Source organism: Mus musculus, chromosome 7, assembly GCF_000001635.26.
Source record: "Mus musculus strain C57BL/6J chromosome 7, GRCm38.p6 C57BL/6J".
Taxonomy (NCBI): Eukaryota; Metazoa; Chordata; class Mammalia; order Rodentia; family Muridae; genus Mus; species Mus musculus.
The window spans coordinates 35,082,633-35,097,922 of record NC_000073.6 but is presented as its reverse complement, the minus strand read 5'-3'; the positions used below and the strand labels follow the sequence as shown (position 1 = coordinate 35,097,922).

General features: G+C 45.1%; 1 long non-coding RNA gene across 5 annotated transcripts; it reads right to left on the bottom strand.

Annotated features, from left to right (window-relative positions):
* Positions 1–1,262: 1,262 nt before the first annotated feature.
* On the bottom strand, positions 1,263–11,732 carry Gm35611. Of its 5 annotated transcripts, XR_881953.3 has the most exons (5): positions 11,461–11,674; positions 10,817–10,933; positions 7,538–7,812; positions 3,567–3,709; positions 1,263–2,502 (listed from the first exon to the last, which is right to left on the bottom strand). It is a non-coding gene; the product is annotated as a predicted gene, 35611 (long non-coding RNA). The 5 variants fall into 5 exon arrangements; XR_881952.2 differs by lacking the exons at positions 1,263–2,502; positions 3,567–3,709 and having other exon boundaries at positions 6,928–7,812; positions 11,461–11,716; XR_391251.2 differs by lacking the exons at positions 1,263–2,502; positions 3,567–3,709; positions 11,461–11,674 and adding an exon at positions 11,188–11,449 and having other exon boundaries at positions 6,928–7,812.
* Between the last annotated feature and the right edge of the window lie 3,558 nt (positions 11,733–15,290).

The window sequence follows — 15,290 nt, the reverse complement described above, 5'->3', positions numbered from 1 at the left end:
ACTATACCCCTCTGTCCACACAACTTCATTTGCAAATGCCCATTGCGATGAGTCATTGGTCTAGTTTGATGTCACTGGCTTCTGTGACATCATCAATATTAGGTCCTCATCTTTATATAATCTAGCAACTGTGATTCAGGGTATATATCCAAGAGAATTGGAAGCAAAGTCTCAAAAATTCTTTTGTACACGCTTGTTCAAAGCAACATTATTTACAGAAGTCAGATATTGTAAGCAACTCAAGTGTTCACTGACAACGGATAAACTAAAAAATGGAGGAGTTACTATATCATGCTAATAAGCTTCAAAAAGGGATGCTTTTATTTGTTTGTCTGTGATTTGGTTTCACCCAACCTTCCAACCTTCAATCCTCCTGCCTCAGCCTCCTGAGTGTTGGAATTATAGGCATGTACTACCACCCAGCAGAAAGAAAAGTCTGGTGTTGCTGTCGTGGAGGAAATCTGAGGATACTGTGCTAGTGAAATGAGCGAGCCCCAACAAGGCCATGCTTCCATCTGGGAGGGCCCTAAAGGGGTCACGTTCATAGAAACAGTGAGTAGAGGGATGCATACTGGGGTGGGAGGGAGGGGAGAGCTGTGTTCACTAGGTCCGGTTTCCGTTTTAAAACAGGGGGGAAAAAAGCTACAAAATCATCCTGTACATTGAATGTCGTGAATGTGCTTAACAGTGTTGAACAGTATGTTTAAAGTGGTTTCCATGGTATCTATTTTATCATAAAAAATTTATCTTCCTTTTAAGTTTTGTTGTAAAGACTTATTATTTAATTAGGTATACCTACCTGTGTGTGCGCATGTGCATGTCCCAGGAAGTCACAAGAGGGTGCCAAATCTCCCGGCGGTGGAGTTCCACACAGTTGTGAACTATTTGACATGGGTACTGGGAACCAAACTCAGAGCCTCTGCAGATCCTCTTAAGAGCTGAGCCATTTCTCCAGCCTCCCATTTTTTATTTTAAAGAGTAGAGCATGGATCCAAGTCCTGTCCTTCCTCCTCTCTTCCCCCTCCTCCTTATCCTTCCTCCTCGGCTCTTTCTCCTCCTCCTCCCTTTTTCTTTGCTATGGTTTTGAAACAACGTGACACCTCATAGCCCAGAATATCCTTGAACTCATGATCCTCCTGCCAGATACTCGGATTACAAGTGTGTGTCACCATGCCTGGGTCATTCATTCAATTTCTTTCTTTCTTTTTTTCTTTCTTTCTTTCTTTCTTTCTTTCTTTCTTTCTTTCTTTCTTTCTTTCTTTCTTTAAAATTATTTTTATTTTATTGTATGTGTATGGTTGTTTAGCCCCACATGTGTCTATGGTGGTTAGTTTTATGTGAACTATGTGAAGAAGCTATAGTCATTAGAGAGGAGGGAACATCATTTGAGAAACTGCCTTCATGAGCTCAGGCTATAGGGAAGCCTGTAGGGCATTTTCTTAATTAGTGAATAATGGGGGAGGACTCAGCCCATTGCGGGTGGTGCTATCACTGGGCTGGTGGTCCTGGGTTCTATAAGAAAACAGACTGAGCAAGCCATGAGGAGCAAGCCAGTAAGCAGCACTCCTCCATGGTTTCTACATCAGCTCCTGTCTCCAGGTTCCTGCCCTACTTGAGTTCCTGTCCTGAGTTCCTTCAGTGATGAACAGGGACATGGAAGTATAAGGCAAAGAATCATTTCCTCCCTAAGTTGCTTTTGGCCATTTCAGCAACAGTAGCTCTAACCAAGACAAAGTCTAGGACCACATGAGTGCCTGGTGCTTAACCTCTAGAGCTTGAGTTACAGTCACGAACTGCTGTGTAGGTGCTGGGAATTCAAACTCAGTCTCTGAAATAGCAGCCAGTGCTCTTAGTCACTAAACCATCACTCCAGGCCTCCCATTCAATGTCATCATAGGTGACATTGTAGCGGATTCCATTTGTACAAGGCCTGCCCAGATGGCCTTCCTGAGGTCCCTCCATCTCATCCTGCCAAGGAACAACTTAGCTGGGCCCTAGTGCATATTGGTATCTTACTTGCTGGCCTTACTGACTTACAAGAAACAGAAACTGTGTAGTTAAAGTAAATCTGAAGAAAGCTGTAGATTCCACGGAAGTACAGAGCAGCCTTTTAGAGGGCAGTAAATAGCTCCCTTTGCTATGTGGGTTTTTGATCTCATGTCACTGTCGATTCTGGCTGTTATTTCCTGGGCCACTCAAGTCCTATGCAGAAAGCCTATGCCTGTGTGTCTTGAAGTACGCCCTCTGGGATGGCCTTTGAAATCGTTGTGTTTAACACTCCTGCCTTTGATTCATCCTGAGTTGGGTTTTCTGCTGAGCAAGAGTCAAGGATCCGACTTTTCCAGCACCGTGTGAGCAGAAGCTGTCCTTTCTCCAATGCATGCTCTGGGCATCTTCGCTGAGCTTCAGATGCACACAGCTATGTGGCTTTATCTCTGCCTGGCCCATTGGTCCACCCGGCTGTGCACGTGCCAGCATCCGGCTGTTTGTGTCACTGTGGCTCTGTAGAACGACGTGAAATCAGATATTGTGACTTATGCTTAAGACTGCTTTGGCTATTTTGTATTTCCAAGATAATTTTAGGATTTTTTTTTCTATGTCTGGCCTCACATATTTTTAGAGAAAGAAGATAGAGAGAGCTGAATTAAAGAGTAACTTGTAAAATACTGCCCTTTCTTACAGCATTACTATACTTGATCTTACTTTTTCAAGTTTTATAACAGTCTTACAGTCAATCATTTACAGACTGTATTAACTATACACTAGCTATTATGATATATATGCATTTTCCATAGGCAATTAAAAGTAGGTTAGTCCCAGCAACTCCAGGTTGTTGGGAGAATCTGTTCTCCCTCCTTCTGTCTTCTCCCTTCCTCTCTCTGTACCCTCTCTCCCCTCTCCTCCTCTCCTCTCCTCTCCTCTCCTCTCCTCTCCTCTCCTCTCCTCTCCTCTCCTCCCCTCCCCTCTTCCCCCTCTCCCCTCCCCTCTCCTCCCTCTCCCCCCTCCCCTCTCCTTTTTCCTCTTTCTGTAAATCCCTCTCCCTTCCCTGCCGCTCTCTCTGCCCTCCTCTCTTCTACCTTTCCCTCTCTGTACCCCTCTTCCTCTCTAGCACCTTTATCCCGTGCTCACAGATAACTTTTAAAGTGAGGTGAGCTCTTTACCATCCTCCTAATAGTGAGCTTAACAGATGTTGACAACCTCAGGATGAATTCAGGTGTCATGCCTGAAGCCATAAGAATGTTTCCAACCACATGTGGATTCCTCAGCCATAGACACGGAGACAATAATAAATATTTTCATGTAAGCTGTGAAGTTTGGATGAATTTATTACGTAGAAATAGAAAACGAATATGTCACACACAATTCTGTTTGACCAACAAATACAAATAGAAGCAAAACTGTGTGCAGTGTCCGAAGCCAGGGCATAGCATGTTTACTGAGGCGCAGTTTAGACACTCAGCAACACGGAAGCAGAGAAACTCTGAGAAACAAAGCCAAGTATGCATGCGAGACAGTTTTATTCAGCTACAAAGAATGAAAGTACTGGGGATAGAGAGCCTGCTTACCAGTTAAGGGTGCTTGTCACTCTTCCAGAGGACCCAAGTTCAGTTCCCAGCACCCATGTGGGGTGGCTTACAACATCCTATAACTCCAGCTGCAGGAAATGGCGTCCTCTTCTGTCCTTGGCAGGCACTGCATTTATGGGCACCTACAGACATAGCACACACACAATTTAAACATAAAGATAAAATTTAAACTGTGTTAAATAATGAAGTTATGTGGGCTGGAGAGATGGCTCGGTGGTTAAAAGCACTGACTACTCTTCCGAAGGTCCTGAGTTCAGTTCCCAGCAACCACATGGTGGCTCACAACCATCCATAAAGAGATCTGACACCCTTTTCTGGTGTGTGTGAAGACAGCTACAGTATACTTAGATATAATAATAAATAAATCTTTTTTTAAATGAAGTTATGCAAATGACAGGGAAGTGGTTATGTCTAAGGTAGGCACTGGCCTCCTGCCTTTAGACAGGAACCCAAACTAAAACTTATACCATGAACCCTTCTAAATCTGGGCCTCTTAGGCACCATTGTCACGTGAGCTGCTTCCTTATAATTAATCTATTTATACACACATGTGTGCACACACATTATACTAGGTTCTATATTTTTTAGAACTCTGGTGCAGTATAATATAACAAACATTTTAATTTTTTTGTTTTGTTGGAGACCGGGTCTCGATACGCAGCCCAGACTGGCCTAGAACTCACTAAGTAAACCAGGCTGGCCTTGAACTCACAGAGAACCACCTGCCTCTGCCTCCCGACTGCTGGGATTAAAGGCGTGTACCACCACACCTGGTTTAATAAACAACTGTTAAATTGATTGACTTCAAAAAATAGCTGAAAGGATAATTTCACCAGTAAACAGGGAGAAATCTCAGAAGGATTAGGAGGAAAAGCAAACTGTCTTCAAAAGCGGTAATAAGATTGACAGCTGAGTCTATCCCCGGAGTAAACAGAAACATGAAGAAAGAATACAGGATGCTGTGTAAGAACAGATGTCAGAACCCTCCTGGTACCTGAGGCAGCCCCTCCCTTCTTACACACTGACAGGCGCCTTGCTAAGACACTGAGTCTGTAGTTAACAGACTCCCGGATGTTGGCATCTGTCTCCTGGGAAGTGAGCTCACCTCAGAGTATGGCTGGCCAGTCAGTGGTCCTGCTCCCTATCCCTTCCCAGGCATCTGCCAGGGTATCAGAGAGCCCAGCTGCAGGCATGCACTGTGAAACAAACCTCAGAGTTCTGTAAGGACTGTGCCCTGTGAGCCTGATTCCTCTCTTCCAACCTTTCTCTGTATTGCTGGGGTCTGAACTCCCCTTAGGGGCCCCACCATGCTATCTAGATCTGATGGGGGGGGGTCTGAACTCTGTTGAGAATTCCTGCCATGCTCTTTGTCATCTGTCTGTCCGTCTGTCCATCCATCTGTCTGCCTGCCCATCTGTCTGTGACCTTAATAACTCCTCTAATAAACTTCTTATCCCCAGTATCCCCTTGAAGTTCATATCCAAGGCCTTCCTATATCTTCTTTGCCCTGGGGCAGGGACAGGGTTTCACTATGTAAACCAGGGGAGCCTTGAAATGGTGTGTGTCACCACCTCTGGAAGATAACATCCTCAAATGAGCTAAAAGCAACTGGTTGCCAACCTACAGCTCCTCATCCAGTGAAAGGAAGCTGCAGAGATGGGGGTGGAGAAAGATGGGCGTGGTAGCACACACTTGTGATCCCAGCACTCGGGAGGCAGGGATGGAGAGATGGAGAGCTTGAGGCCAGCCTGGACTACAAAAGAGGAAGAGGAGGAGCAGGAGGAAGAGGAGGAGGGAGGGGGAGGAAGAGGATGAAGAGGAGGGGTGGGAAGAGGAGGAGGGGGAAGGGGAGGGGGGGGAAGAAGAGGAGGCGGGGGAGTGGAATATTTAGATAACATTGAGACAGCCAGTTACTGGGGGAGTTACTCATGCACTGCTCATAGAAGGCAGAAGCAATGTTTAAAGCAGTTATTCAAGTAGGAGAAAAATGATACCAGAGTTAAGGAATAAACTACTGGGCATGGTGGTGCACACCTTTAGTCCCAGCACTCAGGAGGCTGAGGCAAATGGATCTCTGTGAGCTTGAAGTCAGCCTGGTCTCTAGAGTCTCTAAGCAAATGCTGACGGTATAAAACTAAGATATATTCTCACAAAGTGGGTTAGAGAACTTGGCAGAGAAGCAAACCCGGAGCTGAAGCTGTGAGCTCTTGAAGCTAACTCTGACAGATCATTCTGAGGTTGAAGCTAACTCTGATGGTTCATTCTGAAGGAGCGAGGTGAGGAAGGGAATAAATAGGTCAGTGTTGGGTCCGCAAAAACAAACAAAAACGTTTTACTGTGAGTCCACAGAGCTTCTCCCTGCCCAGAAACTCAGGGAGCCAGCATAGAGCATCCTGCTCAGAGTTAATCCCCCAGGAAGAGAACAGAAACTGTGATATGTGCCCGGCAACTATGGTCACCAATAGATGGGCCACAACTCTGGGAAGTTTTTAATTCCCCAGCTCTTCCAGTCTGCTAAGTGCTCCTGGCTCAGCGTCCAAAGAAGCCTCCAGGAGTAGTTGAGTCACAGACAGAGGGAGCTGTAAATTGAGCCAACTTAGAAGGGAGCTGGCAAGCGCCTAGGGGCCTCAGCGGAGTGTGGAATGGGGATAAAATACTCAAATCTATTTAAATCTATTTTTAATCATCTTGGGAGAGCTCACTCAATTAATTATAAATGAATCATAGTATGACCTTAAAATTCTAAGACACATCTTTAGGTTGGTTTGTTTGTGTATTCGTTTGTTCATTTGTATGTATGTGGGTGTGAGGGTGTGTGCGTGAGAGAGAGGGGGAGAGAGAGCATTTTGTTTATGTGCACCACAGGAGCTCCTAGAAGGCAGAAGAGGGTTTTGGATTCCCCCAGGAACTGGAGTTACTGGTAATTGTGATCTAACAATGTGGGTGCTAAGAACTGAATCTGGGTGTTCAGAAAGAGCGATCTTAATGGGTGAGCAATTACATTAGTGGATGAAAATGTTTGAGCCAGGAGGGAAGCTCGGGCCTTTAATCTCAGTACTTGAAAGGCAGAGGCACATGGACCTCAGTGAACTCTAGGCCAGCCTGGTCTACATAGTGAGCTCCAAACCAGCCAGGACTAGTAAGGTCCTATCTGAAAAATAGAAAACTACATACATACACACACACATTCTCACACACACTCTCTCTCTCTCTCTTACACATACTCACACTCACACACACGCTGACACACTCACACGTACGCTCATTCACATGCACACATTCACACACATAGTCATACACACACATACACACAGAGACATACGTGAGAAGGGAGATGTCATAAACACGGAGTCTTGAATATTTTTATGCTTATAAATTGGAGGATTAGATTACAATCTAGTAAAAAAAAAAAAACAAAAAGCAAAAAAAAACAAACCCTACAATCTATTAAAAGCAAGCAAAGCCTGAATAATGTCACATCTAGTGAATACATTCAGTGTATGATTGCATCTCTTCCTAGAAACGATACACCCAGTCCCAGTGATAGTTACCACTTAACAGTCAAGGACAGTAAATATTTGTTTTTCCAGGAACTGCTAACAGGGGAAACACTTCCAGACTGGTATAGGAAGACGGAATGACCTTTATCCCCTAAAAGGGTTACCTCGGTTTCATAGTCTTTTTTTGTTTGTTTTATTTTGAGACAGGGTCATATGATGTGTCCTAGGCTGGCCTTGAACTTTCAGCCGTCTTCCTGCCTACGGCTTCTCAAGTATTGAGATTCAAGGCATGTGCCACCATTCATTGGTATTTTAAACAAATGATCAGTCCCCAGAATAACATAATACAGGGGAAATCATGTGGTTAATCAATAGATGCAGCTGAGGTGTGTAAAATAAAAACTACAGCAATCATTTCTATCATTGGCTTCAGCCATCAGTTTGACAGACCTGGGAAGAGGGGACTTCATTTGAGGAAATGGTTCCCTTAGAATGGACTGTAAGCACATCCGGGGCGATTTTCTTGATTGCTAATTAGCATAGGAGGGTCCAGCCCACTATGAGCGGTGCCATTCCCAGGCAGGTGAGCCTGGCCTATATAACATAGATGAGCCGTGGACAGCAAGTCAGTAAGCAGTGTTCCTCCATGGCTTCTACTTCAGTCTCTGCCTCCAGGTTCCTGCCGTGAGTTCTTGCCTTGGTGTCCCCTGATGATGAACTGGGACCTGGAAGCCAAATAAACTTCAAGTTCATTTTGGTCAGTGTTTTCTCAGTGCCAGTGAGAAGCAAACGGGAAAATTTTTCTCCCAAAGTAAAAACGAATGTAAGCTTGTAGGATACCTAAAATACCTACAAATAAGAGGAGAAGGAGGAGGAGGAGGAGGAGGAGGAGGAGGAGGAGGAGGAGGAGGAGGAGGAGGAGGAAAGAGGAAATTTGCATTGGCAACCTGGAAAAAAATGTATAAGAAAAGTATGAGGCTACAACTCCTTTGATTCACTGTTGCACCAATGTATCTTTAGGCAATGATGAGGAAAGAAAAGGGTAGTGCATGCCTGTGGTTCTGGCAGGGAGGAAGCGGAGGCAGGAGGATTACTGCAAGCCAAAGGCCAACCTGAGCTACCTGGCAAGACCTTGTCTCTAAAAGGCAGGGGGTCATAGGTGACAGTTCAGTTGGTAAATACTTTTGGGCAAGCATTAGGACTTCATTTCAATCTCCAGAACTGGTATTTAAAATAAACAAAAACATGTGGTTGCTCGTGCTTGTAACCACGGGGCTGTGGAGGTGGCTGCAGGTGGGCTCCTGAAGCTCTCTGGTAAGTTCCAGGCCAATGAGAAACTCTCTCAGAAAACAAACAAACAAACAAACAAACAAACAAAAACCTGGGTGGATTGCACCTGAGGAATACCACTCATAATCAACCTTTGCCCTCCGCATGTACACACACACACACACCTGCATACATATGAACACACAAACACACACACATATGCATGCATGTGTACAAGGTATAAGGAAGGACTGAAAATGAAATAAAACTGCTATTGATTATAAATGATGTGACAAAGGCAATTGTTCCATCCCTGGGACTGACATGGCAGAAGGAGAGATGGACTCCTGCATGTTGCCCTCCGACTCCCACCTGTGTGCTATGACAGGGGTGTCCCCACCCCCGATAAATAAATAAATGTAAAACGTATTTTAAACCCCATCTTCAAACCAGTCCCATTGACTTTGCTGATTGCTCTGCTCTGTCTTGTCTGAGGGATTGGACTAGGGGTGTCACAAATGCTATAACCATCCAGCTATCATCACAGTTCTCTTCTCCCTTTTGATTTCCAGACTGTCTCACTGAGTCGGTCAGCAGGACCTCGAACTCTCTCTGCAGCTCAGGCAGGCCTTGAACTTTCCACCTCCTGCCGCAGCCTCTTGAGTTGCTGCAATTACAGTCCTGGTTACATAGTCACATTCCTTGGTACCTGGGGCTAGACCTTCAAGACTGAAGATGCTGAAGAAGTGCATGACTTTATGTAGAACATGATCAACTACCATCTCACAGATCTGCACGGACTCGATGGAGCCACTCTGGGAAATGGCTGGGCAATGCTGTACACTGAATAGACATGCACATCCTTTGGTCCAGACATTCCCATTCCTAAGTATAAAATGCCACAGAGAGGTGCACATCCAAAGACATGTACAGGGATGTACACCGAGGTAGCCATAGTAACCCAAAATGAAGAACAACCAAATGCTCACAGCAGGGGAATGAGGAGATGAATTTGGGCATATTGATACAGAGTGGACTTCCACAGAATAATGAAAATGAGTTCTTTTGCCACATACACACCCCTGCCCCATCCCCACAGAGGCAGAATTTATGAACACAGTGTTGAGGGAGGCATGGTGGTGAACACCTGTAATCCCAGCACCCCGGGGGAAGGAGGCAGGAGGGCTGAGAGTGACCATTTGGTTCAGCGGGTAAACTTTCCACGCATGTCTGCAGACCTGAACTCAATCCTGGAGGTGTGAGGAAAGAACCCAGTCTGCTGATGTGAATGCTGACCACTGACCACGCCCCCTCATGCATATGATAATTAATTGTGGTAAAAATTTTTATAATAGAAGAGCAGGGCTATAGTGGCACAAACCTTTAATCCCAGCATTCAAGAGGCAGAGGCAGGCAGGTCTCTGAGAGTTTGAAGCCAGCCTGGGTTCCTGGACAGTCCTCAGAGAGACCCTTCTCAAAAGAAGAGGAAAAAGATGTTCCTTGATCCCATACTTAGCATGTGACTTTTTTGAGTGGCACAGTTTTCCTCTCCAAATGAGTTAATTTAAAAAAATAATTAATTAAAAATAAATAAATAAATAAATAAATAGTTTCAAATCGGCCTGTTGAGGACCTACATCCGATTAAAAAGCAAATAAAGACCTTTATCAGGACAATCCAAATGTCCCTGTTGTCAGGAACACAAATCATGAGTAGAGTATTAGATCCATCCAAGCTCCTGACAGCATTTCCGATTAACACTACCATTCGCAGCTTGCAAAAATCCCTCCTCCAAGACCACACTTTGGGGGCTGGAGATGCAGATTAATTGGTAGAGTGCTTACCTAGAACCCATGAAACCCCAGTTCGATGCCTAGCACAACATAAAGCTCGCGTGGAATCAAAGTGCTGGGCAGACTGAGACAGGAGGATTGGAAGTTTAAGGTCATCCACAGCTAGACAGAGAGTTCAAAGCCAGCCTGGGCTCCTGAGACTCCATCTCAACAACAATGACAGTAAAGCCAGTTTTATGGATAAAGAAACATCAACAGCACTATTCTTAGCTAAGGGATTACCTGGGGGTTCTAGGCACCAGCCCCACCCCCACCCCCGTGCAGTAAAAAAATTTGCATGTCATTCCCCCACAGCAACAGGCTAGGGCATTATTAACGCAGCACAGCATGTACTATGTACTACAGTTAATTTATGCAATTATGATTTAATGCTGCATCTGTACATTTGTTTGCATTTCTCTAGGTTGCAAATGGCAGTGTGCAGTCACGCATAGCATCTGCAAGAGTCCATTTTGATCAACTGCAGCTTATTATAGTCTCTACATATATTTTACGGTAGTAAATAATAAAGCATCACATCGACTGCAAATATTTTATGTATCTATAGCGTATCTTTTTTTTTTTTCTTAATGTTTTCAAGTTGATGAAAATCTCCAATAACTACTACCTCTGTCCACACTTAGTAGGTCCACACCATTCAAACCTGGGCTTTTTCGAGCGTCAGCTGTATTTTTTATTACGGAATTGAGAAGAAAGGTTTCAGAAGAAGTCGAAGAAAAGCAACCTGGGAAAAAAAACAAGACAAGAATAGACCCAACGCAGCTACCCAGATGTAGTTCTTATCCCCAAGGAATCCAAAACTAATTTTCACCATGGATCCCCCTTAAGGACGGTGCTTCCTTATCCCCACGGATTATTTAGGCGAAACTCTGGCTTCGAGTGTCCCAAAGCTAGCTGAGTCTGCGGTTGCTATGCTCAAACCCCCTCTGTTGCGAGTCCTGGTTACCATAGAAACCTGTAATCAAAAACAACCCTTACCCTCTTCTTCCTTATCCCAGGGGGCAGAGCTGAGCTCTCCAAGCTGCGGCTTTGGCTACAGCCGACGCGGGGGTGGGTGGGAGTGGGCGTGGGGGTGGGTGGAACTGAGCGAGCTGCAGATTTACCCTAGACCCTTAACAGAATTTGGCATCTGCGGACCTCATGTGATTCTAGCAGAATTCTCTGTCAAAACCAGCTTCAGTTTCTTCTTTTTTTCTCACAACAATCCTGGATTAATGAATACCCCAGTAATCACAGGTGGGGATTTCCTACCCAGCTGGCGCTTCCTTGGCTCAAGGCCCGGTCCTTCCATCCTCCACCTAAGGAGGAGGGCATCCTGGCAGGTCTCACGGGAGTTTTTGGAAGTAGGCGTAGCAGCTACTAAACCCGTCCGTGAGCAAGAGAACACGCTCAATTCCCGCGTGCTTCCTGAGAGCTCTTGTTTGGACAAGTTTTAGATCGATGAGCCCTTTAAAAAGTAATGAAATAATACAGGCTGGAGCGATGGCTCAGTGGTTAAAGAACTTGCTACTCTGGCACGGGATGAGAGTCGGGTGGGATCCCAGCACTCATGTCAGGTGCTCTAAGTAATAGAAATGAGTTGCTAAGTAGGTAGCTTGGGTGGATTTTATTTAAAATTCTAATGGTAAGTGAAATTCACCTAGGCGCCCCTCCTTCCCTTTCTCCTTCCCCATTCCTCGCTTCCCCTTCCCCTCCCCTTGTCCTCCCCTCCCCCCTACTGGTATACAGAGAGGCTCATCTGGGAGGTGGAGGCAGGAGGATCAGAATTTCAAAATGATCATTAGCTACATGAGATCCTGTAAACAAACAAATAAACAAAAAGCATAGAAAGGACCAGACGAGATGGCATAGGGGTGAAGGAGCTTGCTGCCAAGCACGACTGCCAGAGTTTGAACCCAAAGATGCGAACGACAGGAGAGAGCTGACTTAAAAATTGTTCTGTGACCTCTACTCTTATTATGTGCCAAACAAACCCTGCTGCCACTACTAAATAAATACATTTATGTAATTAAAATTTCTAATCTTAAAAACAAAAACAAACAAACAAAAAACTTTATAAAGCCATCGGGATGGCTCAGCTAACGACAACCTGCTACACCCAACCTGACCCCACCTGAATTTGATCCATGGGACACACGTGGTGGAGAGGGAGAACCAACTTCCAGAGTCTGTCCTCTGGTCACATGAAATGTGGCAGTTGTGCCCAACGACAAAATCCACATGGAACTATAAAAAAATTAAACATCTCCCAAAAGAAGCCCACCGGAACACGAATTATTTTTCGTTGAAGTGTGTGTACGTATGTATGTGTGTTCATGAGTGTGACATACATGTGGAAAACCAGAGGTCAATATCAGGTGTGCTCTCCACATGACTTTTTTAGACAGGGTCTCTCCTTGAGCCCAGACCTTACCAGTTTGGCTAGACTGGCTGACCAGTAAGCTCCATGGAGCCTCCTCTCCCCTAGTGCCACGGCTTCCCACAAGTTGTACCATGCCTGGCCGTCCACACCAGCCCTGGGGATCCTAACTCAGTTCCCCATGTTTGCACAGTGCGTTCTTTACCTACTGAGTCATCTCCCCAGCTCAGGAACAAACATCTCTAGACCGAGGACCTTAATTTTTCTAAGGAGGAGCTGCCTGCCTCTCTGAGTACATATCCTATATGCAGTCCTCAGAGAGCAGGAAGAAGGGCAAGAAGGGGACTGTTCCCAAAAGAACTAGCCATTAAGTCAACAGTAGCAGCGACCAAGAAGAAAAAGCACGATGATTGTTAGGTGACATGTCACCTGTGAAAACCATTTGGGGCATTATGAAGCTGTGTGTGTGTGTGTGTGTGTGTGTGTGTGTGTGTGTGTGTACCTTGGGGCTTTTATTATAACTGTGTGTTTGCATTTGCTCCCATCTCTTTCACAGAGGCCCGCCTGACTATTAAATTACACTACTGGAGCTAAAACCACAACTTCAAACACCACGTGGGTGAATTCGCTGCCACTGGGCTGTAGCCCCAGTCGGAGCATACTACTGAAAAGGCGGGGTATCTCACACTGGTTCCTTCTCGACCTCCTGTGGTTTCCCCACCATGGGACTTTGATACAATGTTCACTTTGTATCTTATTCTGAGACTTTGATACAATATTCACTTTGCCTCTTATTCTATCTATTGTTTGTATCTGTCTCCCTCCCCTAAAATAAACCCAGAGAATGTCGGTTGGACCTACTTGCTTTATTCCCTGTTATATATGGAATGCTAACACTATTCCTCACATACAAAATACAGACAATTGAAAACCCAGTACTAAAGCCAGGCGTGGTGGCCCACGCCTTTAATCCCAGCACTCGGGAGGCAGAAGCAGGCAGATTTCTGAGTTCAAGGCCAGCCCTGGTCTACAAAGTGAATTCCAGGACAAGCAGGGCTATACAGAGAAACCCTGTCTTGAAAAACCAAAAAGAAAAGAAAAAAAAAAAAAAAGAAAAGAAAGAAAGAAAGAAAACCCAGTACTAATAAAATACCAAGTCTTTTTTAATTGAATTACATTTTTTTTTCTTTTGCCTCCACTCAAACTGGAACATTTGATCAGAACATCTTTGCAGTGGGCAGGGGAGACGGCCCACTAGGTTAGAGGCACTTGCTGCCAAGCCTGTCTACCTAAGTTTGATCCCAGGAAGGCTTACAATGAAAGAAGAGAACTGAGTCCCACAGGTTGTCCTCTGACCGTCACATCCAAAGTGGCATGTTCATGTCTACATTGATTGATTGATTGATTGATTGATTAAAAACTTTAAGAAAGCCTTTACAAAGAGCTTGGGCCTCAGCCCAGGGGTAGAACATTTGCCTAGCATGCACAAGGCTCTGGGTTCCTCCCCATCTCTGCAAAATAGGGACAAAAAGTCTTTTGCACTATCCCAAAGTACATCGTGATAGATTTAAAAGATACCAGACCAGGTTGTGCTGTTTCTGGTTCTCGTTCCATTTTAAAATGAATCACTAGGCTGGAGTAATGGCCAGAAGTTAGAAGCTCATAGTAACCGCTCGTCCAGAGGACCTGACTTTGATTCCCACCACCCATGTCAGGCGACTCACAGGGACCTGTAACTCTAGCTCCAGGGGATCTGAGTCCACTGACCCTTGCAGGCACCTGCATTCATGTCTACCAACCGGTACACACAGACACATACCCCCATGTACTCACATATACACGCACATGCACACACACACACAAACACATACACATGCACACACTTTAAAATGCCAAAAGTAAATCTTAAAAAAAAAATTACCAGTAAATATCAATCTCCTAAGAGCAAGATATAAAATCCTAGAAAAATTTTATTCTACAATATAAAGTGATTTGGGGGTTAACTGAAGAGTCCCTGAAGAACAATTTAAAGACAACACATACATTTGTCTTTAATCATGGCGTGAAGCGGCCGAGGCGTCATGTGAAAACGGCTTACAGGCGATTAGAAGGACCAAGTAGGGAACTGGATGCCAAACTCCTGCCAGACATTTTGTCTGCCTCTGCCTTTCCCTGAGAGAGACATATATTAGCATGCAAGTCTGCAGAGGGAGAAACAGAGACCCGGAGAGAAGAGATAACCAGCCCAAGGTCACACAGACCCCAGCTGAGTGGGAGCCTTGGTCTGTTCCTCCCTAGCCGCTCTTCTCACTTTCCAGAACACAGCACAGCATGACGCTGCGTACATGCTTTCAGATTCCCAGTCAACACATATGTTTTTAGTAATTGTTGTGTTCCTAGCACGGTGCAGGCTTCCTTGGAGATCACTGTAGGAAGCACAATGCCTCACTGGGAGGTACGTGTTAACCCTGGGTTCCTGATAGGATGTGACAACTGATTGGGGTCCATTGTAGATGCCTAGGGGAAGAGGGAGAAGAAGAGGAGGAGGAGGAGGAGGAGGAATAGAAAGTGAGGAGGGGGAGAAGAGAAAGAGGAAGAGAAGAGGGGGAGGAGGAAAAGAGAAAAAGGAGGAAGAGGAGAGAAGGAAGAGAAGAAGAGGAAGGAAGAAGAAGAGGAGGAGGAGTTTGGTTGTTTACTTTGTTTCCCTTCATGGTGAAACCTC